General features: G+C 42.0%; 1 protein-coding gene and 1 non-coding gene across 2 annotated transcripts in view; both read right to left on the bottom strand.

Annotated features, from left to right (window-relative positions):
* KIAA0825 (KIAA0825 ortholog) overlaps window positions 1-19,620 on the bottom strand; it is a 330,993-nt gene that overhangs the window by 43,504 nt on the left and 267,869 nt on the right. The window lies entirely within an intron of this gene.
* On the bottom strand, window positions 16,955-17,091 carry LOC119944869. The gene has a single exon (XR_005456014.1). It is a non-coding gene; the product is annotated as a small nucleolar RNA SNORA7 (small nucleolar RNA).

A 19,620-nucleotide genomic window follows, 5' to 3' on the forward strand; every position in this document is an offset into this window, starting at 1 on the left:
CTTGAAAAAAATATGGCGTTGGTTTACCATTGCCTCCTTCCGTGCAGTAATAATAATAATAATGGCATTTTTAAAGTACTTACTATGTGCAAAGCACCGTTCTAAGCACTGGGGAGGATACAAGGTGATCAGGTTGTCCCTATGTGGGGCTCACAGTCTTCATTCCCATTTTACAGATGAGGTAACTGAGGCACAGAGGCAATCATTCTGGTACTGGATCCATAGAGTTAACTTGTTAAAAATATGGCATTGGTTTACCATTGCCTCCTTCCATGCAGTAATAATAATAATAACAACAGTAATAATAATGATGGCATTTTTTAAGGGCTTATTATGTGCAAAGCACTGTTCTAAGCACTGGGGAGGATACGAGGCGATCAGGTTGTCCCTATGTGGGGCTCACAGTCTTCATCCCCATTTTACAGATGAGGTAACTGAGGCACAGAGACAATCATTCTGGTTGTGTATCCATAGAGTTAACTTGTTAAAAATATGGCATTGGTTTACCATTGCCTCCTTCCATGCAGTAATAATAATAATAATAACAATGATGGCATTTCTTAAGTGCTTACTATGTGCAAAGCACTGTTCTAAGCACTGGGGAGGATACAAGGCGATCAGGCTGTCCCTATGTGGGGCTCACAGTCTTCATCCCCATTTTACAGATGAGGTAACTGAGGCACAGAGAAGTTAAGTGATTTGTCCAAAGTCACAGAGCTAAGAATTGGTAGAGTGGGATTTGAACCCATAACCTCTGACTCCCAAGCCCGGGCTCTTTCCATTGAGCCCCGCTGCGTCTCTAAAGTTGAGTCTCCATCTTCTTCTCCCTTCCATGCCACTGCTGCCCAGTACAGGTGAGTTTTGCCTTGCAGCAGATTGCCCTCCACTCTCTAACCACTGCCTAAGCCAGGAATGGAATGAGTATGCCTCCTCTTGATTCTCCTTCCCATTGTCGAGACTGGTAGAGTACTGGAAACTCTCCAGGTGCGACCCTGAGAGAGGGCTCTGACACACAGTAGACACACACAAACCCCACAATTATTAATTTTGGTTAGAAAGAGCTCCTAACAGGGCCACAGCAGCAAACTCAAGGCATCCCTTCCTAGTATTACCTCCGCTAATGCCATCAAAAAACAGTCTGTCGGTGCCTTGGGGTGGGGGGCAAGGGGTGTGCATTTCATTCATTCAATCAATCGTATTTATTGAGCGCTTACCGTGTGCAGAGCACTGCACTAAGCGCTTGGGAAGTACAAGTTGGCAACATATAGAGACGGTCCCTACCCAACAGCGGGCTCACAGTCTAGAAGGGGGAGACAGACAACAAAACAAAACATATTAACAAAATAAAATAAATAGAATAAATATGCACAAATAAAATAGAGTACTAAATATGTACAAACATATATATATATATATCATCATCATCATCAATCGTATTTATTGAGCACTTACTATGTGCAGAGCACTGTACTAAGCGCTTGGGAAGTACAAATTGGCAACATATAGAGACAGTCCCTACCCAACAGTGGGCTCACAGTCTAAAAGGGGGAGACAGAGAACTAAACCAAACATATTAACAAAATAAAATAAATAGAATAGATATGTACAAATAAATAAATATATATATATATATACAGGTGCTGTGGGGAGGGGAAGGAGGTAAGGCAGGGGGATGGGGAGGGGGATGTGCACTATGTATATGTATATATCCGTCATTTCATTTGTTTGTATTGAAGTCTGTTTATTTGTATTGATGTCTGTCCCTCCCCCGTCCCCAGACTGTGAGCTCATCATGGGCACGCAATGTCTCTGTTTATTACTATCCTGTACTTTCCCAAGCGCTCAGTACAGTGTTCTGCACACAGTAAGCACTTACTAAATATGATTGAAAGAATGAATGAATGAGCTAGAAATGCGCATAAGTTCCTTGGGTCTAGGAGCCACGTGAGGTTCCAACTAGTCCTGTGGGGTAGCCATTTAAACATACAAAAACACACACGAACCTCCCTGGTTTACTCTGTCCCGAAAACACACGCCTTAGTTGAGTTGTTTGTTATATCAATCAATCAATCAATCAATCAATCAATCGTATTTATTGAGTGCTTACTGTGTGCAGAGCACTGTACTAAGCGCTTGGGAAGTACAAGTTGGCAACATATAGAGACAGTCCCTACCCAACTTTGGGCTCACAGTCTAAAAAGGGGAGACATCATCATCATCATCATCAATCATATTTATTGAGCGCTTACTGTGTGCAGAGCACTGTACTAAGCGCTTGGGAAGTACAAATTGGCAACATATAGAGACAGTCCCTACCCAACAGTGGGCTCACAGTCTAAAAGGGGGAGACAAAACCAAACATACTACAAAATAAAACAGAATAGATATGTACGTTGTTGATATATGGAAGGATGGGCCGGACAGGTCTGAGCTGCAGCCAGGGCAGAGAACAAAACCAAACATACTAACAAAATAAAATAAATAGAATAGATATGTACAAGTAAAATAAATAAATGAATAAATAAATCGATAAATAATATTTATTAAGAGCACTGTACTAAGTGCTTGTGAGAGTACAACAGAATTAGCAGACATCATCCCTGTCCACAAGGAGCGTACGATCCAGTGAAAGGGGCAGAAGCGAAAATAAATGACAGGAGGTAAGAAATAAGAGAGCGCAAATATACGTGCATACAGGCAATAGGTAGGTGGGAGGTGGGAATACCCAAGTGCTTAAGTGATGCAGAAATGCTTCCGTGGCTGTTGTGGGGGAAGATAGGGGGTGAAGACGAGAGATTAATCAGGGCAGACTTCCTGGAGGAGAGGTGATCTCAGAGGATCTTGAAGATGGGGAGAGAAGAGGTCTGTTGGATGTTGGAGAGGGATGGGGTTCCACGGAGGGAACAATAGGTAGGAGGTGAGATCAAGGCACGGTGAGTAAACTGCCGTGAGAGGGAATGAAGCATGTGAATCCAGTGAGGAAACGTTGGCAGGGGAAGAGCTGTTGAGTGCTGGTGGTCTAGATTTTTTTGCTTGACGTGGAGACTAGGACAGACATGTGGCCAGAAGCATGCCCTGTCTGCGAAAAGGGCACTGCATGACGGAAATTTAGAAGGTTGATGATAAGGGATAACCAAGGCATCTTCTTGGGGCACTGGAGCATCCTCCAAGGGTGAACAGAGGTAAAGGTTATAACCACGTACCAAAGATCAACCTCTAAAAGTGCTCCAGTGGTATCTGTTACGGGCTTACTACTGTCAGGCCCCGTACTAAGTGCTGGGGTAGATACAAGCTAATCAGGTTGGACGCAGTCTTAATCCCCATTTTGCTGATGAGGTAGTTGAGGCACAGAGAAGTTAAGTTACTTGCCCATGGTCACCCAGCAGGCAGGTGGTGGAGCCAAAATTCGAACCCAGGTCCTCTAACTCCCAGCCCTAGGTGCTTTTCATTAGGTCACACTGCTTCTTGGGGGAAGAGACACGTCCTCCTGGCAAAACCGCCATTTATTCAGTCTTCACCAGACAAACTCATTGCCGCAGCAACAGAGAAAACGCACAAGGCATAAAGCTCCTCTAAATACTGACCCCCCACCTAGTGCTAAGCTTCATACACAAGGTCTGCGGTCACCTCCACCCTCACTCCTCTTCCTCCTTCTATCCACCTCCAAAAAAATAAAAGCAAGACCCACCAGATGTGAAATACCAAACTGGTATTATTATCTGTGCTATTCTAAATTTTGAATGAAAAGGACACCCTGGCATCATTAAAAAAGAGTGTCTCTAACCAATTACCAATTCACTTCAATGTACCACAGCCTTCATTCACAACCATTTTATTCTGATATCATTTGAATGGTGATATTTTAACTAGGAAAAAGAAGTATTTAAAGAACTTCATTGATTTATGTCTACTGTCATTATAATGTGTTTTTCAGAAATCACTTAATGTTACTATATTAATGTGAAGGTCTCAGAAATTTAATATTTTGTCACGACAAGCAATACTACATATTAGCAGCTAGGCAAACTAAGGTTTAAATGATTGCTTATGGTGCTAGAAGCCAATCCTAACCCATAGCAGAAACCTGTTCTTATTGTTCAGGGGGTGGAACATTATTCAAGGTAGGGGAGGGAGGGGAGTTAAGGCGGAGGATGCAAAGAGGGAGAAAAAGAAAGGGAGAAGGAACATGGTTTATCCTCTTTCCTCCTCCCCTTTAACTTCTTTCCTAATGCTCCAACCCAACCTTGCCCTTCTGATCCAAAAACCAAAGTGGGCCCCCCTGAACTGATGCTTAGTCAGAAGAAGATTGGGGTTAACAGCATACACCCGACAAATTCTACACATAAAAAGAATCTCCATTTGCAACACATACATGAACACCAATACTGAAATCTGTTACCTGGACAAATTGCCAATTAAGCAGGGACGGAAATACTGAATCCAGAAAGTCATCTGGGAGACAGTGGGGCACCAAGTTGGATGGCGTCAAGGTTCACACCAGATTGAAGGACTTCACTGGAGCAAGTGTAGCTTTCAGTCAGTTTCCCTCTCTAGACTGTAAGCTCATTATGGGCAAGGATTATGTCCACTGAGTCTGTTGCAACATACTCTCCCCAGCACTTAGTACCTCATATAGTTGGTTCTCAGTATAAACCATTGATTGACTGATTGAACAGAATATGTCACAGACCCCAGGATCTGTCATCATATAAGTCACAGATAATAATAATTATAATTATAATGGCATTTGTTAAGTGCTTAATATGTACAAAGCACTGTTCTAAGTGCTGGGGGGGATACAAGCAGCGTGGCTCAGTGGAAAGAGCGCAGGCTCTGGAGTCAGAGGTCATGGGTTCAAATCCCAGCTCCGCCAATTGTCAGCTGTGTGACTTTGGGCAAGTCATTTCACTTCTCTGGGCCTCAGTTCCCTCATCTGGAAAATAGGGATTAAGACTGTGAGCCCCCTGTGGGACAACCTGATCACCTTGTAACCTTCCTAGCACTTAGAACAGTGCTTTGCACATAGTAAGCGCTTAATAAATGCCATTATTATTATTATTATTATTGTTATTATTATACAAGGTGATCAGGTTGTCCTACGTGGGGCTCACAGTCTTAATCCCCATTCTGCAGATGAGGCACAGAGAAGTTAAGTGACTTGCCCAAAGTCACACAGCTGACAATGGTGGGGCCGGGATTAGAACCCACGACCCAAGCCCCTGCTCTTTCCACTGAGCCATGCTGCTAGCTTCTAGAGTGTCTCAACACCATTTAGATGCCACACAAGGACACCTGAGAACAGTCAACCCACCAGGGTACAAGCAGTGCTTGCTGCTTTGCCATTTTGCTGGGCAGAATTTTCAAGGAGAAGCAGCACTGGAGATAGCTGATCTAAAAGGGGGAAACAGAAAACAAAGAAACTAGAAAACACTTTAAAGACAGAATAAGGTGTACAAAGTGGACAAAAGTGGACAGCTGCAAGACAGACCGGTGTTCAGCAATTAGAAACGGGGTGACTCTTAGGACCGTTAGGTCAGGACACAAAGAAGGAAAAATGAAAATAGCATCAACCATCTTTACGTGCATATGAGGTGGAAGAGATTTCCGTAAACTGGTCAATCAATGGTAATCAGTCAGTGGCATTTACCGAGCGCTTACTATGTTCAGAGTACTGTAGTAAGCTCTTGGTAGGGTACAACACAACAGAATTAGCACATTCCCTGCCCATACAAAAATATCAACACAGCATGCCACCCTAAAGACCAGTTAGCATTCCCATGTACTATCTCTTCCCCATATCTTTCGACACCCAATCTTTTATATATACTTCACTTCACACAGATAGCAAACGTAAGATATACTGAGATTCGATTCTCAGCATCCCTGAAGTACTTTTTTTTCCCAAAAAGTAGTTTTCAACGTGAAACGTCCCACAGAATAATGTGCACCATTTGAACTGGCTGTTCTCCGAAACAGCATGACCCACTGAATGCTAAGCACATCAGTGGGGTTTAGTAGAAATAATACATTCAAAGACGAGATGAACTGTGCTGTGGTAAGCAGCACATATATTTAATTTGACCTGTCGGCAGAAAGTTGGAGGGGCCGTGCCCACGCTTACATCCATTTTCCTGCTGCTTTTCCTAATTACCATCAGGACAGTTTCAGCAGGGGTGAGACTCTGCTCTGCCAATCTGAAATTCACGTTTCCCTCCCAAGCCGTCGGGCCCGGCTAAAGCTGCCCATAAGTGTGTCCCTCCACTTTGGACAAAGGGGCCACGGTTTTCCGCTTTTTGTGTTTTTAACATTCAACTCTGCATTTGGAGAGTCCGCCCCCGTTGATTAATGCCTCGCGGGAACTCCTGGATGGCCCGCCTGTTAGCGATCTAATTTTGTGCAGGAATGCCTGGGCTGGTATGTTCAACCGATTCACCACCCAGGTGGCTACATTGGGACTAAATGAGCTGTGAAGGGGTTTCATCTCTGCCCAGTGCAGTCCTCCCTCGTGGAGCCCCCGCCGTGTACAGCCACTGCTCCGACATGATTTGTCACCACTCGTCAATAGAAAATAAATTATTGCCCTTCTCACTTGTCCAGGGGCCTGTCTTCACTTCAGCTGGCCTAATAATTGGGAGCTCAAAGAGAACATTTCCAGGCTTTGTGGAGCGTGATTATGACGGAACACACAAGCCTCCCATGCATCTTGGCCAGTAAAAACATGTAAGGAAAGTAAATTAATTGGATGTTTTGCACCGACGATTAGAGCATTACACAGGGAGCCTATGGAAGCGTGGATCAGGTCGGCAAGCTTAGTTCGGTTCTGAGTTTTATTTGCTTAGTGTAACATTATTAGTGACTGCGTCATTCAAGGTTACGGCATTTATTACTTCAGGAGAAAACGGTCCCGATATAATGAGAAGGAATCCCGTTAAACCGGCCAAGGTGTTCTCCGTACAATTACAAATCCCTTTAGGAAGAAAATTGGAGACAAAAACAAACTCATTCAGAATGCCTTTAGAGTAAATCTTTGGCCGGCAGTTTTGAAAAATACATTCCTCAGGAACCACTCTGAAAAATATATCTGTAGAATGGCGAGCGGGTAATTGCATTAGTTCAGTAGACAAAGAATTCGAGTAAAAATGCTTCAAGAGCCAAAAGGAGGAAGTAGTTGACACCTTTCCACTTACTGGAATAAGTAAAAATGAACTTGCTTTCAAAAATCTCCTTCTTTTCTTCCGCCTAGAGAGAGAGAGCAATGCGCGGCAAAAGATATAGTGGCAGGGCGTCAATTCAGACCTAATAATTAAATTCAGAGATGCAGAAGATCAAAGGGAAAATTGTATAAAAAATTAGGCCCAGGACGTGGATCTGAGTTTCTTCATTAAGAACTTTGCCTGGCATACAATGGCAAGACTTTCTAGGCATCGGAATAAAAGAACAAAGAAGTGGTGCCTTATAAAGGAACACCCGCTACATTACATTTGTTATTTTAGCCGGGACAGTATTTTTTCAAGTTCTGTTCATGTATCAAAAACTAAACAGTCCTTACTGAATTCTTCTCTTCTGGAGTAAAAAGAAATGAGACTGTTTCATGTTCACGAGCCTGTTCCTTTATATGGTAGGTGGTCTTACCATTGACTTGAAAAAGAAACTAAAGCTGCAGTCTGGAGTAGCAGTGCGTGAGGGAGCTCCAGAGATTTGGACCAGAATAGAGAGCCTGGTCTCCATAGATCACCTGTCTCTTCGGAGGTTGGATTAGTAACAATAAAAAATAATTGGATGAACTATTTGAAGGAGGCTGGTTATCTGGTTCAGCTCTGCTCTGAAATTAATTAGTCCTTTAATCTTATGGGGCTATTGCAGATAGAAAACTAATGAATAGAAAGAAAATAACCATTAGGTCATGGGCCATCAGGACTGTACCTGACGATGATAAACAGCAGTTATCTACAAAGAGGATGCTGCTTGGTGTTTGCGAACTGGCCGATATGGAATTGACATCCTGGCACCGAGTGGAACTAGGTTTTCTGACCCAGGTAGCCTGAGAAGCAGTGAGGTAGTAGAGAAGCAGCAGGATCTGGAGGAAACAGCATGGGCCTGGAAATCCGGGAACTTGGGACTCCTCCGGTTACCTGCTGTGTGACCCTGGGCAAATCACTTAACTTCTCTGTGCCTCAGTCCCCTCAGCTGCAATGAGGATTCAATACCTGTTCTCCCTCCTACTTAGACTGTGAGCCCCATGTGAGACCCGATTATCCTACCCCCAAACTTAGTACAGTGCTTGGCACATTTCAAATGTCAACTATTATTCATATTGCAGTACTCTGGAACAGGTGATGAGATGTTGCTCTTAATGCTGCATTATGTCTTGAATACACTGAGAAACTTAGATTTGGGGGGTTGATAATTACATGCCTTTCTATAGTAGCTTAGCTTCGTTAGTACAGTGCTCTGCACCCAGTAAGCGCTCAATAAATACGACTGAATGAATGAGTAAAATTCTGGAAGGTAGGGGTTGCATCTGTCTAGTTCTGTAGCCAAGGGTCTCGGGCTGATGAGTGCTTTAAAGTTCATCTGATGATGAAGGAAGAAGACAAAACTAAAAAGAAAGAAAAATCGCTACCTACTAAAGGGTCACAGGTGCCTTGACCAGGGTCTTCACTCATAGGCTCCAGACACATCAACGATCTATTTCGGATTTCATTTAGGAAGCCCTGGGGTTCCCAAGTTCCTCTAAATTCTGACGTGGACTCATGAACTAACCTTTTCTATTAAGAAAACCATTGGTGGGGGACTACCACTGAATGTGATGAAGAAAGAGATGGGTTAGAGGAGGCAGTGATCTGGACAGTGAGAGAACAGAAGTGCAGACAATCCAGGCCCCAAGAAAGCACAGAATGTAGGGGTATGGAAAGGGAAATAATAATTATAGCATTTGTCAAACGCAAATATTATTTTGCACCAAGCACTGTACAAAGTGCCGGACTAGATGCAATTCGGACAGATGAAGGGCCAAGGAAATGAGGCACAGAAAAGACTGAGGAAATGAAAATTAAGAGTAGGTTAGGCATGGTCAAATATGAAAAAAAGAAGGTTCAATTCATTGTAACTGAAGGGAAGGCGCAAATGGAGGGATTTGAGGAGACTGGTTTGGCCTGAATGAAGAAGTAGGAAAATTATTTTGGCAACCACATTTCAGATCGGACTAATACAAGATTGGTGGAAAATGAAAGAATGAGGACAAGGTTAAGGCCTAATACAGAGTTTTGGAATTCAGGGGTGAAGAGGATGTTAAAAAAAAAAGAGTAACAGATAAAAGAGATTTGATTTATCTTTGATTTTGAATGGGAAGAGAGGGAAAAATGCATTACCATCAAGTTGGTTTGGAAGATGGGAATTTCATGGTCTTACTTGAGGCCTTAAAGGATTGATTAGAAGAGCAGAAAAATGTCTTAGGAGGAATGTAAGGGAGCTTCAGATTGGCATAATGATGAGGATAATGTTTTGGTTTTGGTATAACAACTTTATTTTTCGCAAGGGCTTTCATTCCCTTTCGTCCTCACAACATTCCCGTGATGCAGGAAGAGGCGGGCATTACTTCCCATTTTATGTGAAGAGAGAGAGTCCCAGAGAGATTAAATAAGCCCGTCTGAGGTCATACGGCCCGGCAGTGTTGGGCCTTGGATTAGGACCCGGAAATCCAGAATTCCAGGCTCACGCTTGCTCCACTAAGCCACGCGGCCTGGCCCTGTGAGGAAAGGACTAGAACTGAATGATAGATTGGGAAGGACTAATTCTAACTGACTACTTCTCTGATTTCATCTGGGACATCTGGGATGAAGAAAACACTATTAGTTTAGTCAAAGACAGAGGAGAGGAAACAACAGCAAAACTATGTAATGACATTATTGAGGGGATAAATAGCATTCATTCATTCATTCAGTTGTATTTATTGAGCACTTACTGTGTGCAGAGCACTGTACTAAGTGCTTGGGAAGTACAAGTTGGCAACATACAGAGACGGTCCCTACCCAACAGTGGGCTCACAGTCTAGAAGGCACTTCTCTGGGCCTCAGTTACCTCATCCATAAAATGGGGATTGAGACTGTGAGCCCCACATGGGACAGGGACTGTGTCTAACCTGATCTGCTTGTATCCATCTCAGCGCTTAATACAGTGCCGGGCACATAGTTAAGCACTTAACAAATACCATTATCATTATTATTATTATTATTATTACAACCTTTGTCCTGAATCTATACAGCTATTCCTCAAGGAGATATTGCTTGGAAAGGGAAAGGAGCAAACCAGCTTAACTTGTTTTTAATTGTGCCCAAGCAATACCAATAATAATGGTGGTATTTTTTAAGCACTCACTATGTGCCACGCACTGGAGTGAATACAAGCAAATCGGGTTGGACACAGTCCCTGTCACATATGAAGCTCACAGTCTAGAAACCCCAGTTTACAGATGAGGTAACTGAGGCCCCAGAGAAGTTAAGTGACTTGCCCAAGGCCATTCAGCAGACAAGTGGTGGAGCCAGAATTAGAAACCACGACCTCCTGACTCCCAGTTCCATGCTCTATCCCTTATTCATTCATTCAGTCGTATTTATTGAGCGCTTACTGTGTGCAGAGCACTGTACTAAGCGCTTGGGAAGTACAAGTCGGCAACATATAGAGATGGTCCCTACCCAACAATGGGCTCACAGTCTAGAAACAACGGGCTCACAGTCAAAAATGCCTCCGATCATGATTATTTTAGTTTGCCAATTGACCTACAATGGGGTTTGTTTCTCTATTCTCGACTACAGATGATTCTGTGTCTTCTTTTCTATCACAGAGAAGTCTGCAGCATTATTGGGCTTTTTGGTTAGCCTCATGGACACCAACTTTTCATTATAATCATAATAATAATGATGGCATTTATTAAGCACTTACTAAGCGCTGGGGAGGTTACAAGGTGATCAGGTTGTCCCATGGGGGGCTCACAGTCTTAATCCCCATTTTCTAGATGAGGTAACTGAGGCACAGAGAAGTTAAGTGATTTGCCCAAAGTCACATGGCTGACAACTGGCGGAGCCGGGATTTGAACCCTTGACCTCTGACTCCAAAGCCCGGGCTCTTTCCACTGAGCCATGCTGCTTCTCTATGAATGGGAGGCGAAAAGGGAGCTGGGATTTTAGGAGGGATGGGGATTGGGAAGGAATAAGCTTCAAAGAGCTAACAAGCCTGAAAGCCACCATTTGGGATCTTTTCAATCCGGATTGGAAACTCTCGGCTCTGGTGAGAGACCTGCGATGGGCAGAGGCTGCAAATTCAGCACAGAAAGGTTTGGGGTGTTTGTCCCTATCATTCTGGGGTTGGTACCTATAGTTAGTTAGCATTCTTAAATTAGATAGTGCTTTGGAAAGAGAATAAATAACCTGTGTCTTATCAGTTTAAATTTGTGAAGGAGAAGCAATGGGGGCCTACTGGAAAAAGCAGGCCTGGGAATCAACGGGCCTGGGTTCTAACCCCGGTTCTACCACCAGCCTGCTGTGTCACCTTCAGCAATTCACTTTGCCATGCCTCAGTTTCCTCATCTGTAAAACGGGGATTCGATACCTGTTCCACCTCCTACTTGGAAGACTGTTAGCCCCACGTGGGACTGACACTGTGTCCAACTTGATTATCCTGTATCTCACCCAGCGCTTGGGACAGTCCTTGCCACATCATAACATTTTAAGAAACACCATTACTATCAGGTATCGCTAAAATGTGGAAGTCAACAAAGCTGGAAACATACGATGAGACCATTAGCGGAAAATGGCAATAATGTAACTACATTCTCCTTTCTAAAAGTATTTGTGTTGCATAAATGATTATTTTAGTATATTTAGTGATTGGCATCATTGTTTCAGCACAGAAAATAAATAAAAACATATAATTAAAACAACCATTTGGAAATCAGCTGATCAAATCACAGGAGATTGTAAAAGTGCTTTTAAATGGGAAACTTTTCAAGGTGTACATAATTAAATGTTTGCTAAATTCGTTAAATTGCTATTCATATAAAGAAATAAGCGATATTCACAAAGAGTTGGGTTTTGGGGGATTGAGGAAGAATTAAAATAGAAGTGTTGAAAGGAATTGAAATTGTCCCCCCAAAATGATTTTATTCCTCTATACCACAGAATAACTCAGCATATCAGCAAACAAATGGGAGGTGAAAAGGGAGTTTGGTCAGTTTGGTATTCTACATAATCACACAGCTGGTCATTTTATGCCGTAGTAGATGATAATCCTTAACTGAAGGGGTACTTGTTCTGATCATTTCTTCAGCTTTCCCGATTCTCCTAAACCAGTATTTTTTATTCAAGTATTCTGAATTTCGTATCAAGTCAAAACCTACAAAAACAGATTATACTAGAAACCATTTTAAAAAGTCTTAATTTGCCAAATTTACACGAACCTATGTTCATTTAATAAAATGCATCAGTAGATCCTCATTTACACATTAACTCTGTAATTATTATTATTTTTACTTTAAAATCAAGTATCAACTGATAATGAATGAGCCCCCCCCACTCACCAAATGCTATGATAACCATCTTGACAGAGGAGGAAAATAAGAAAACTCCAAAAGACTTCATCTCAAATATTTTGCTTATCTATTATTTTAAATGCATACTGAGACAAGGTATATATTGAACACCAAGCTGAATTATGTATTAAGAAAATAGGAAAAGCTAGAATGTACTAACCTCATAGACTGAATGGTAGTCAAATATTTACATCTTCTCAAACTTCAGGGCTTTCATTAAGTTTGAATAGAGCTTCCTGAAGCTGCGGGTATAAAATCTGGACCAGATATGATCACCTACAGTCACTCACCTAGCTCAATGAATGTTGAAGAGTTACAATATACTGTTTCTGTGACAGGATGTTGATAATATAATCTCTACCGACTGAGCTAACTTAGGGTTCCGCTGAGCTGCTGGATATACACCCCACTGACCCAGAATATGGTTTAATTAAATCACAATCTTTTTAGAACTCCTGACTAAGAGAAAAGACACTTTAATCTCCAAGCATAAAGGAAAAATAGGGGACAGTCTAGGAAGAAATCCAGAAGAAGCGCAACATCATTACTTATAGGAATAGATAAGTTTTTGATAGATTTTACTTTGCAAAATGAGACCAATCTATTTGTTTATGTGAGTCTGCCCAAAGATACGACATTGATTGGCTCGCTGCTTGGCTTCTAAATCAATGAACACTGCCAACCAAAAATGACTACATTCAGTGTTGGCAGTGTTTATTTGACCTATTATTGTTCACCTGGTCAAATTCAAATTTATAATGCAGACTGCGATAATCAAGATGAAATGAAGCATTAGCCAAGTGAATTTCCAAATGGCTTAACATCACCCTAAAATGAATGAAATCAACTCTAGAAATGAGCCAACCATCAGAATGAAATGCTCTTAAGAAAACCAAAATTACATTTCTCTTGAAATTTGAAATTTCCCATTAGTACCCATAGTAGTTGCTTGATGATGATGATAATGATAGAAAATTTCCATAGAGTACCAGGAAGATTAGGCGAGTGGGAGATGCAAATGTAGTGTGGCGAGAATTGGTTACAATGAGATTACGGAGGTGAGAGGCATGAGGTTAAAATTCAAGAGTGCCAACTTTTCATTTCACGATTGGGGCCAAACTTGAGATACATCACTAAGGGGAGAAGGGTGGAGAAAAATTGAGAATTAAACTCACCAACACACACATAGCCAGGTAAATGTCCTATTAATTTGGAGCTAAGGAGGTGGACACACAAACTCACATGGGATCAGGTAGGTGTAAACATAGGGGTGGAGAGGGAGGAAGAAACACAATCAGTAACATTTACGGACATTCATCCAAAGAAGCCAAAGTAATGACCCAGCCATACCTGACAATCAATCAATCAATCAACGGTATTTACTGAGCACTTGCTTTGTGCAAAGTATTATACTGAAAGCTTGGGAAAATGCAATACAAAAGAGTTGGCAGGCTCGATCTCAGTCCAAACGCTAGGTACAACCAAGAATCTGAATCAGTATCATAAACGTGAATGTTGTCATTAAATTTTGTTGCCTTGTTTGCAGACAGCTGTACAGTCATGCAAGATTGGCAAGGATGTAGAAAACCGAATGGAGCAACCGGTGCTATTTGGGAGACCAAAAGAATATCCAGACCAAATGAAAGTTATAGAGACCCACTGTGGTTGTTCAACTTCCTTTCTGGTTTTGAGGCTTGAACCTACCAGAGATGATATTCAACTTCTACGGGGCACCTCCACTTGTACTACTGGGCATCACAGGGGGAAACACAGCATCACAAACAATGACATCCTGGAATGTTATGAAACCATCAGCCTCAAAGCAATGCTTACCATAGCATATCTTTGCTAGGTTGGACAAGTGAGGGGGATGCATAACCAAGTATCCGAATGGTGGCCGAAATGGATAGAAGCAGTATGGCCCAGTGGATAGAACACAGGCCTGGGATTTAGAAGGAGCTGGGTTCTAATCCCGACTCTGCTACTTGTCCACTGTGTGACCTTGGGCAAGTCAGTTACTTCCTTGTGCCCCGTTTCCTCATCTGTAAAATGGGGACTAAGTCTGTGAGACATGGACTGTGTCCAATCTGACTAGCTTGTACGGTCCGGTGTCTGGCCCATAGGTGCTTAACAAATACCACTAAAAAAGAAATGGGGGTAACTGTATCCACTAAGGGATAAGAAACTTTTAAAAACAAAACTAAGCCAAACTTCTGGCTCTAGGTGATAGCCGTAGCGAGGCAGGCCGGCCTAAACTGCAGCAGTCGGAGAAAGGGGAAAGATCTTGGCACCGAGGCTTGGTAAGTTTGTCACTACCAAAGGGAGAAACCAATGCAGCAGAGGAACAAAAGTTAATTTTTACACGGACGTGATACAGTAAATTCTCATCATCAATAATGCCATCTTCCTAGGCCTTCCCTGATTACGGCCTCTTTTCCCCAGCTCCCTCTCCCTTGCCCCATTCTAGATTCTCCCCTGATGATGGATTTGGGCTGGCTATTTCTGCAGCTTAAAGTATGTTTAAATTCTATATTTTGAATGGCCTTCTTCTGAACAGAAAGTTCAGATATATGAAATTATGAGTTATAAATCTGCCCAATCCTTAATTCCTGACTCTTGGGAAGCAAAGCCCAGGGGTGTGACTCACTTGTGCCAATCATTTGAAAAAGTTTTTATTCTATATTAATATTTAAAACATCTCTTGAGCTCCAGTGCCCTTCATTTATCATTAGATAAGTATTCGCTTGGTGTGAAAGAGTGTCTTGGGTCTACTTGAGGTTGTTCTTCTAAACTAAAATGAACATTTTCTCTTTCAAGAAACATGAAAACAGTCTTTAATTATTAAACTGCAGATTCTCTAATTTAGGAACATATGCTTAATAATAATTTTGTTTGGGGGAAATTTGAATATCTTGGAGACATTCAGAACTGGTTGAGTTAAAGGTGGATCAAAGAAACCTTCTCTTTTAGATTTATTTCACTCTTCACTGGGAGATGTTAGTTTCCCGGTAGCTTTATACTCTCTATTTCATAATTGAACTTGCTTCTGTCCAACATGTAATTATTTTCTAATTAGAGTAACTCATAGCTAATTACTCAAAATGATTCCTTGTCAAAATCAAACCTGTTTCTTGCTATGCCTTTTTTTAACCTTTCAAATGCAAATGAAATATTACTGTGCTCCAAATTACTGCGATAAAGAGATTTAAGATTTTTAAACCAATACCTCCTTAATCTCTAAATCAATTTATGGGGACCAGAGAAGGGTAAAAGGAACTAAGAATGGATTATTGAATGTTTTGGGAAATTAGTAAGAGTTAATTGGTTAAAGGATTACAATAATAGCAAGCAATTTTTTAGAGGCTAAAAGAAAAAAAACAGGTTAACAATACTACTACTATCAAAATGACAAAATAGGGCAAATATCTTAGGAAGCATAAATAATTTCTAGAAAAGAAGTAAATGACAAGGCAGCAAAGGTGAAAAAAGAGTCATATACTAACCACTTAAAAAAGATTAAATTATTGAACGCTTCAAGTTTGAGTGTACTCTATTTTCATAATTAAAGGGTTTCAAATATCATTTGGCCCCACAAAACTTTATCTGTATTCCTGTCTTGCCTCAAGCCCCATTCTGTTGCTTCTCATATCAACATACTTCAATAAGGCCTCTCAAAGATCTTCCCGCAATGAATACGCTCAAAGTTTCCTCTAAAACTTTTAGACTTTTAGACTGTGAGCCCACTGTTGGGTAGGGACTGTCTCTATATGCTGTCAATTTGTACTTCCCAAGCGCTTAGTACAGTGCTCTGCACACAGTAAGCGCTCAATAAATACGATTGATGATGATAAAACACAGGTGTCTATGAAAACCACGAGACACCAAAAGAAGCCACATATAATAACACTCAAGTGGCCTGCTCTCTTATTCGCAATAGGTCTCTTACCTTGCTTTAGGTGTCAGCCACATAAGCTTATGCTCTCTTTTGCTCTCTGTTTCTTTAAACCGTTCCCACGAGCCATTTCAGAGTATCTCTAGAGCTACCAAGCTGAAGGTAGCAAAATCTGGGAAATAGCTACCACCAATAAACTACATTAAACATCAAAGTTTTAGAGATAATAGAGAAGATAAGAGACACCTTGTCTTTTGTCTTGTGCTGTCGAGTCGTCTCCGACCCATAACGACCGGAACGCCCCACATCATCTGCAGTCGTTCTGGTACTGTATCCACAGAGTTTTCTTGGTAAAAATACAGAAGTGGTAAAAATACAGAATTGGTTTACCATTGCTTCCTTCTGCGCAGTAAACTTTTGAGTCTCGGCTCTTGACTTTCTCCCAAGCTGCTGCTGCCCAGCACAGGGGAGTCTTGACTTGTAGCGGATTGCTTCCACTCGCTAGCCACTGCCCAAGCTAGGAATGGAATAGGTGTGTCTCTGCTTGACTTTCCCTCCCTTAGTCGAGACTGGTAGAGTACTGGACACTCTCCACGTACGACCCTAAGAGGGTGATCACAACCTCATCTCACTCTTATTACTACTATTTGTTAGACTAGGTATGTTCCGTATTTAATCCTAATTCATTGAATTCATTCAATCGTATTTATTGAGCGCTTACTGTGTGCAGAGCACTGTACTAAGCGCTTGGGAAGTACAAGTTGGCAATTTATAGAGACGGTCCCTACTCAACAATGGGTTCACAGTCTAGAATAATAATAATAATAATGGTGGTATTTGTTAAGCGCTTACTATGTGCCAAGCACTGTTCTAAGCGCTAGGGGGGATACAAGGTGAGCAAGGTTGTCCCACATGGGGCTCACAGTCTTAATCCCCATTTTACAGATGAGGGAACTGAGGCCCAGAGAAGTTAAGTGACTTGCCCAAGGTCACACAGCTGACAAGTGGCGGAGCCAGGATTCGAACCCATGACCTCTGACTCCCAAGCCTGTGCTTTTTCCTCTTTCTAGAAGGCTAATGGCTGTAACAGTAATAATAATTGTGGTATTTGTTAAGAACTTACTATGTGCCAGGCACTGTTCTAAGCACTGGGATAGATACAAGATAATCAGGTTGGACAAAGTCCCTGTCCCTCATAGGGCTCACAGTCTTAATCCCCATTTTACCGATAAGGGAACTGAGGCACAGAGATGTTAAATGACTTGCCCAAGGTCACACAGCAGGCAAGTGGCAGAGCCAGGATTAGAACCCAAGTCCTTCTGAATCCTGGGCTCCATCCATGAGGCCCTGCTGCTGCTCTGTTCAGAGAATAGAGAATTGCTTCACAATTCAGAAACAACAGGAAAAAACAGGCACCCCTTCAGCAGCTCCTCAGGATTTTTACCACAGGCCAGGTTGTTCAAACGTTCAACATGCCTCAATCAATCAATCCATGGTTATACTGACTGCTTACTGGGTACAGAGCACTTTACTATGTGCCTGAGCTCGTTGTGGGCAGGGAACATGTCAACCGACTCTCTTATATTGGACTTTCCCAAGTGCTTAGTACACTGCTCTGCACACAGTAAGCACTCAATAAATATGATTGAAGCTTGGGACAGTGCAATAAAACCGAGTTGATAGTTGCCCGTAAGGAATTTACAGTCTATGGTGGGGTGAAAAACATTAAAATGAATTATGAAAATGCAATAAATTGACACGTGAAATGCTGCCAAGGGACCTGTCCTCTGCTGTGTCTGGAAGGTTACTCTTCCCGGGCTCAGAAGCCCCAATCCAGGGGGAGGGCCTGGCCACAGATCAGCTAAAATAGCTCAAATTAATAACAATGGACTAAAGTTACTAAGAAAAGTAGAAAGTTGGAGAGAAATGGGGGAGAAAAAAGCCAAAAGTTGTTCCTTTTTCCACTGTCAGGAGACTTTTTAAAAACATTTTCAGGCATAACTATAGAGCTCCTTTCTCTTCTTCAGAGAAATAGCGTGGTCCGGGAGTCAGAAGATCTGGGTTCTAATCCCAGCTCTGCCATTTACCTGCTGTGTAACCTTGGGCAAGTATTTAACTTCATTGAGCCTCAATTCCCTCCTCTGTAAAATGGGGATTCAACACCTGTTTTCCCTCTTACTTACAATGTGAGCCTCATGTGGGACCTGTGAGCCCGTTGTTGGGTAGGGACCCTCTTTATATGTTGCCAACTTGTACTTCCCAAGCGCTTAGTACAGTGCTCTGCACACAGTAAGCACTCAATAAATACGACTGAATGAATGATGATCTTGTATCTACCCCAGTGCTTAGTACAGTGTTTGGTACCTAACAAGGGAACAAATACTACAGTTAAATGAATTAATGTTTCTGTAGTTTTGTAATTTGTTTTGAGACCAGTCGCCTAGCAGAAAGAGCACAGGCTTGAGAGTCAGAGGACCTTAGGTTCTAATTCCAACTCTACCATTTACCTGCTGTGGGATCTCAGGCTAGTCACAACTTCTACGAGCTTCAGTTTCCTCATCTGTAAAATGGGGGTTAAATACCTGTTCTCTCTGCCCCTTGACTAAGAGCGCCATGTGGGATGGACTATGTCTGAGCTGACTGTCTCGTGTCTATCTCAGCACTTAGTCCAGTGCTTGACACATAGTGCTTACCAAATCCCACTATCACTATCATCTTCTAGACTGTGAACTCTCTGTGGGCAGGGATTGTCTCTCTCTGTTGCTGAATTGTTCTGCCCAAGCGCTTAGTACAGTGCTCTGCACACAGTAAACACTCAATAAATGTGATCGAATGAATGAATCATTATTATTGTCATTGATAATATTATTATCATTATTATTGTAAGGGGGTGGAAGACTATTCCTCTCGCTACTGTAGCCTACTATGATTGAAAGGCCACGTAATGGGGTGGAAGACTATTCCTCTCGCTACTGTAGCCTACTACGACTGAAAGGCCACAATTAGCTTGGGAGTGGAATGAAATAATTTCTTCTTCCTCCTTTTTAATTAAAGAATATATTAAGCATTCACTCTGTACCAACCCCTGTGCTAAATGCTGGGGTAAATACAAGACAACCAGATTGGATACACTTCCCATCCC

This window comes from Tachyglossus aculeatus, chromosome 23 (assembly GCF_015852505.1).
Source record: "Tachyglossus aculeatus isolate mTacAcu1 chromosome 23, mTacAcu1.pri, whole genome shotgun sequence".
Classification (NCBI taxonomy): domain Eukaryota; kingdom Metazoa; phylum Chordata; class Mammalia; order Monotremata; family Tachyglossidae; genus Tachyglossus; species Tachyglossus aculeatus.